At 43.7% G+C, this 7,006-nt stretch overlaps 1 pseudogene; it reads right to left on the bottom strand.

Moving 5' to 3' along the window:
• Positions 1–4,674: 4,674 nt before the first annotated feature.
• LOC116131494 lies at positions 4,675–6,432 on the bottom strand (annotated as a pseudogene).
• Positions 6,433–7,006: the final 574 nt, after the last annotated feature.

The following is a 7,006-nucleotide window of genomic DNA, read 5'->3' on the forward strand; positions in this document are numbered from 1 at the left end:
CTTGCTTGGTTTCTTTTACTGAATTGGGGTTGGAAACCCGCTCGGTTAGAGCGCTTCTTAGATGAACCCATTCTAAAGGGGTTACTATCTCGATTTTTTAAGGCAACATACCGTTCTGAATCCATCACTCTTTTCTTTGGCAGACCGGCTTGGCTTCACTATCGATGTTCAAGGCATGGCAAATATGTTCGGGTTAATCCCGACCATATCGGCATGCGTCCATGCGAACACATCAATACTTTCTTTGAGGAAGCTGATCAGGTCGTTAGCGAGCTGGGGGTTGAGATTGCTTCCATCATCAACACTCACTCGACTCGCTCTAGTCGACTGACACTTTTGCTAGATCTTCAACTGGCCCACTGGCAGGGCATTCCTGGAACGAGTCCATATTATCCTCGGCTGGCCAGACTGCTTTTTCATCTTACTGATCGCCATTGCCTATTTGGGAATGCCACGCGAGATGCCTTTTCCCTTTGCATGCCATCTGCACTACCTTTCAAAGCAGTCTCGAGATACGAATTGAGATCCGCTTACTCCTCTATCCCGATTGGGGTGGGGAACTTCACTTTGAGATGATAGATCGAAGTGACTGCTTTGAAGTTCCTCAGTAGAGATCGCCCTAGAATGCCATTGAAAGCGGATGGGCAATCCACTACTAAGAATTCAGTTATTGTGGTCACCTCGTCAAGTCACCCATCATGACTGAAGTGAATCGTTCTTTGGGGATCAGTGATCCCCTGTGAAACCATATAGGGGGATCAAGGCGGCTTCAGGTCGGCCTACCAACTTCATTCTTTCAAAAATTGGTGAACAGGATATTCACAGCGCTTCTGTTGTCCACCAACATTCTATGGACGTCAAAGCGCCCTATTTGGAGTGTGATGACAAGCAATCATTAGGGGATGATGCAATCAGACTCCGTTTTTTCGAAGAAGGTGATTTCCTCTTCCCTGCGAACCTTTGGTGGTCACTGCGTTGTGTTCATCACATTGATGGGTCGTGATGGGCTGCGCGAGCTATCTCTCTTGGGCACCTCACGAGTTTCCTCCGAGGTACGGTCCTCCAAAGATTTCCCCACACTACAAACACCCTTGCAATCACGACGCTTCTTACTCGGTTTCCTCTTGATTTTTCTCCCTTATGGAGGAGAGTCATCAACATACTCTTTGAAATGCCTCTGTTTGATAAGATTTTCGATTACCTGCTTGAGAGCTTGGCACTCATGGTGTGATCCCATTGTCCCTATGATAACGATAATATTTTTTACTGTTTCTGGATTATGAGGGACCTTTCATGGCTCAGGCTCCTCCAGCAGACCGACCTCTTCTGATTTATCAAGAATGGCCAAAACAGATGCATCTCAGGGTATACTGAGCCTTGTCACGATCGCGACGAGGAACTGAAGCATAAGACTTCTTGGGCTCAAACCGAGGTTTCTTTCCTTTTCGTTGACCGTCATTAGCCCATCTGAGATCAACTCTCCTATTTTCCCCCCGACCTGGTGCATTGCCCGAAGTGTCGGGGTCGTGGCGATGGAGCTCTGCCACGAGCTCTCAATACAGAGGTACTTCTCCGTAAGGTTGTAAAAGTGAGTGAGAGAAACATCGTCCTTTGATTGCAGCTCCTTCCGATCTCTGTGGACGAACTCCCGCTATGATGAGAGTCCGAACAGACTCTTCGGAGTGTGAGCTACTTATGGAGCTCTCTGTGGAACCTATCGATGTAGATTTGAGGGATTCATTCCTCTCTTGCTTTATGTTGCTGAGGTAACTCAAAGGCATTGAGAACTTCCTATTTGCCTGGAAGTGCCTCAAGAATGTCGAGCTCATCTGATTCCACAGCTGATTGATCCCGTCGGGACAACCTGAACCACTGCTTGGCATGAGATGTAAGAGTTACTACTAAGCACCGGCATTTTGCCAAATCAGAAACTTGATGAAGTTCCATTAGGCCGTTGATTCGTATAAATGATCCTGCGAATCAGAATTTCCATCAAACGTCCGCATATCGGCATTCTGAATCTGGACTGGAGAGGGGCAGCTAACACAACCAGAGAAAAGGGAGACGCTTTTGCGACCTACCTTGATCATTTTGTTGAGCTTTTAGCTGATCCAGAGCTTGCTTGAACTCCTCAATCTGAGGCAACAGAGCCATCTGGGATTGCTTTCCCATCGGGTTCAACCCTCGCGATTGCAGTTGAGGAAAGTTCGAAGGTCGATTCCTCCTCGCCTCGGCCGGCAGTTCCGGCCGCTCTTGACACACGCTAGCTAGAGCCAGTGTATGGTGATGAATGTTCCGGGAACCTTCCCACCTCCGTGGTGGTACGAACCGACCTGCAGATGGTAGGATCTTCCCGCGCAACGACAATCAAGGTCGTCTTCTTGCGGTGATGGGAATCGCCTCGCCTCACACTTTTGTAGGAGTGCTCTGCGATGTGGCATGGGTAGCTCGGGATGCGACCCTGTCACCAGTCTTTGAGCCACGGGTATTCTACCCAGGTGTGTCGTTGTTCGCTGGTCCCTCGGGTCCTTTACGCCCGCTGCTCGCCACCTGCTTCCCCTTCCTTTGATGCGCGGCACGGCTATCACCCTTTTCCGCACGTCATTATGCGACCTGCAGGCATTTTAGGCGGTGGTTACCACCTCATTTGATTCGGGTGGTGCACCCGATCTAAACGGCCCAACCTTTGTTTGACCGTTTGGAGAGTATTGTTGAACCTCTCCAAGTAGCTCATGACGGTTGGGTCAAGCCTTGACTTGAAGGAATATCTCCCACGAATCTTGCAAGACCAGGGTACTTCGAAAAGGGTCCTCTTGCGCTTGGGGGATTTCTCCCTCATCACAGTTGGTTTGCCAGGTTCAAACTGTGAGCCATTCGCTGTTGTGGACCGACTAGTTAGAGGTTCTCCTGATGAAGGCAATACTAAATCAGGCCCTCCTTCTAGCGCCAACTGTTTGTGGATTTTGACACCAACTAACACACACGGGGAAATGTTGAGCTGACCCAGAGAACACATGCAAATGGGGGTATGAGAATGGATAAAAGATGAGAACGGTGTTTAAAGTGGTTCGGATGCTTAAACAAGCGACTCCTACTTCCACTGATATTGTATTAATATACTAAGTCAGGTCCGTTCAGCGAGCACTTACAAAACTTACAAAGAGAAAATAAGTTTGCTATTACAGAGAGAAATTGCTAATCCCACAAACGAGATGAGCCCTCTATTTATTTTGGGATGATTGAGATAATGATTACTAAATCTAGGAATGGGTCGATTGCCGCCAAATCCTCCCTTACGCCCCGTTATTCACCTGCTCGAGTGATTTACTCTCTCGCGCAAGATTTGGACACGGGTCACCTCCACCCTTTCACCAGCCTGATGCGCCCTACTACTGCACTGGCAGGAGCACGCCTCTTGCATCACCGCGCGACGGTGCTGCACCTGAACGGCATTTGGACCTTACCTAAGCTCTGACCACTTGCGCTGATGGATTCTGCGTCAGCTCTACTCTTTCAGGCATACACATAGTCGTTCTTGTTCAACGTTGACAAAATATGAACTTGTACAGTACGTGATCAACGATTTTCAGTTGTTAAAGTAATCTAATATCATACACTTATATGGCTTTCAATCCTCGAGCTTAACCAGTTCTTGTAACCCACAAAATGATCATTTTTCTTTTCAATTTTGGATGAAAACGACAAATATAACTATTAAAAAGTTGATTAATTGTTTTGTTTGCTGCGATAATATCGATTTGGGTTGTGGAGTAATTACTTTCGTCACATTAATGGACATGTTTGTGTTTCGACAAAGGTTGGTTTTTTTGCTTGTTTTTTGTATACATAGTTTGAACTATTTGTAGAGCTTACAATTCCAGTAAAAATAAAAAAATTATAATCATCTAAGATGTTTTTCGACTGAATTCAGAACTGTATTGTGAAAGGCCACATTACAAATGATTATTTGTAGCCTGTTATAAAGTTTTGATTGGTAGACCTATGACCCATTCGATTTTTCATGGCCTGTTTACATATATGTCAGTTTAGTTTTGTTGTCTAATTGTATTTACTTCTTGTATACTCGATACTAATTTGTTCTTTTATTTTCTTTGTTGTTGCTTAGTTTCAGCTAATTGATTGGACACATGGTTTTGGAACCTGAAATTTTCTGAGCAAAATCCAAAGCATTTGAATTTGAAAATTTCAGTTTCGTAGAAATGTTTCTAACCTGAAAAGATGAGGTAACTCTACTTTTTCTCTTGGTTTGTACTTTGAAAATATAATTAGTTCAGTATTGTGGTTCATAGGTTGAAAACAGAGAACAATTCAGAGTCAATATGGTAAATACTGAATCTATTTATTTTTTATTCTTATTACGGTCATAGACATGAAGGTTGGCAGCGACGAATTGGAAAGACCATTATCTTACTTACATAATCACCTTTTCTTTAAAACGAAACCAACATGGTAAACTGTTTTCTTGTTAGCTAATATAGCACATGGGGACGAAGTCAATCCAAGATAAACAAAGAAGGCAACAAGACATTGAATTGATACCTTACAAGATAAATAATCAAAAATTAAAAATTACAAGAAAAATTAATTAAAAAATATATATCGATATGTTAATTATTAAACTACAAACTAAAGAATACAATGAATTTATTTTTTTTAACAAATCAAATAATTGTTGTATGCCTGGATTTTCAATATCTCCTCTCCACTTGAGATAGCTGAAAAATGGTTCTCTGGAACAGGTATGCACTTGACAAGCCAACCAATCGGCCACGATGCAGTGCGATACTATACATACACCCCATTGCCCCAATTAGTCTCTCTGTATCTGCAACTTCTTCAGAAATTCCACCATCAATACTTGAAGAATGATGGTTATCGCGATAATTCCCAAAAACACTTGTTCTTGTGTTCCCTTTAAAGACATTCTTCTTTCCAAGCTTCCTTGCGTTGAACTCATTGAAGACTTGGCAAAGGACAAATATGTTGAAGATCAGGTGTCCTTTACCTTCTCATTAACACCAAAGATTGATTGGCCTCTGAACTGTAAGGTCAAAGGATGGCTATCTGATATAGAGCTTGAGCTAGAAGATTTCTCCACATTACATTGGTGATAAGCGGCTTGGTACGACCCACAGTGGTTTGTCCATGAGCTCACTCGTTGGCCGCTCTGTAGCCAAGCCAGGGCCCTAATGTGTCCATGATCAAATTCACCCCAACAATGGACGGCTGTTAGAGTACTTCACCTGCAGAAACCGCGCTACAAAGTTTATCACAAGCAGCAACGTTTACCGTAAGCTGGAACTGAATGAATTCTGAATATTGGTGTAGACACATCTTCCCCATTCAAACTTGGCTACTGACCACCAAATTATCATCCATGATGACAATATCTAACTCTCCTTGGCTACTTCAGCCCTTGAATCCCCATAGATAGTCCTATATCTGCTTCCTTCAAAGCTGGTGCATCTTTGTGCCATCCCCAGTGATTGCAACCACGTGACCTTCTGTTTCAGCACTGCACCATGAGCTTTTATCAAAAGGAGAGATCTTGCCATCACACAATTTTGTCACTTCTTCCAATCTCTCCTCTGTTGTATGTTTCTAATCTTCTCCTTCCACACCAATCCATTTGCGTAAGTATTCCACATTCGGTGGCTAGGGCTTTTGCAGTGAAAACATTGTCACCAGTGATCATCTTGATGTTGACACCACATGTTGGCAGGCTTCCACAGCTTTCTTTACCCCTGGACGACATGGGTCCTTAATACCCCCACTTCCTATTAGGCTCAAGCTGTCTTCATTAACTTTTTCGCATCATTTGCATCTTCTTGCTCTTTTCGGAAACTGTTTATGCGCAAAAGCAATGCATCGAAGGCTGCTGGCTGCCATACCTTCATAATGTGCTCAAATATTTCCTTTGCACCATTGTCCAGATTTTCAGGTTTCCAGAGGCATCATAGTAACTCGAACACTTGGCTAGAATCATCTCAGCGTCTCCTTCCAATGCACGTTGATTGTGTGGTCTATCTTCTTCCTCATCATAACGCCACTCCTTTTCTTTTTTGAGAAGGCTCAACTGGAGAATAGTACACTCTGTTTGATTTTCTCCATCTCCATGTTGAGATCTTGGGTAGCCCAAGAAAGAATTGCTTTTTCATGGGACTACCTGAGATTTCATAACGATCCTGAAGTAGCCTTGTAGATACCAGTTGTATTCAGAGCAACTCCTTGTTGAATCATCAACAACCCAGGGGAAATTGAAGAGCAGACCCTCTTTGATAGGTTCCGGCCAAGCCAAAACTTTGTCACCTTCATCTGGTTAGAGGGATCCCTGTTTTTCAGTACAAATGACGTTGTCAGAGCCCATTGTTTCCAGGCAGAGAGCTTTCTCACCATAGCTTGATCAGCCATCATTCTCTTCATGAATAGCAAGAGTAAGTGTCAGCTTGGAGACCTTCTGGAATTGCAACTACGACGATTGTAACTGCAGCAGCTACAATCCCCACAACGCATTCACAATGTTGTCAACCTTTGTTTTCTTCCAATAAATTCTTGGTTTCCATTCTCGTCTTTTGTATTTCCTGTGAAGTAGCGAACCATCAAGACTAAAGAACCAGAAAGCAACTTCAATCCAACTTTGCCTATTGCGAAGTAACTTGTTGAGCCTTGCTTGCAAAGGGTCTGTTCACCGCTGTCCCGACTTATTTGACTCATCATTTGGCCCCATAGTGTGTTCATACCAACTGATGTGGCTAACTACGACCAACCCTCAGCTACTTTGGTGCCAGAAAACAAGAATGGATTATGGCTGCTGTTTACCTCACATTGATCACTCTCCCCTGTCATGCTTGATTCGTCTAATATAAGGAATGCCCATCCAAGAACAATCAATCAGCGGGACTTGGTCTCCATTTTTAAGCATATATTGTCTCCAACAACAAGTCAAAATATGAAATTTGTTGGCGCCGACCGTTTCTAACGACTT

Source organism: Pistacia vera, unplaced genomic scaffold (genome assembly GCF_008641045.1).
Source record: "Pistacia vera cultivar Batoury unplaced genomic scaffold, PisVer_v2 Contig107, whole genome shotgun sequence".
In the NCBI taxonomy this organism is placed as follows: domain Eukaryota; kingdom Viridiplantae; phylum Streptophyta; class Magnoliopsida; order Sapindales; family Anacardiaceae; genus Pistacia; species Pistacia vera.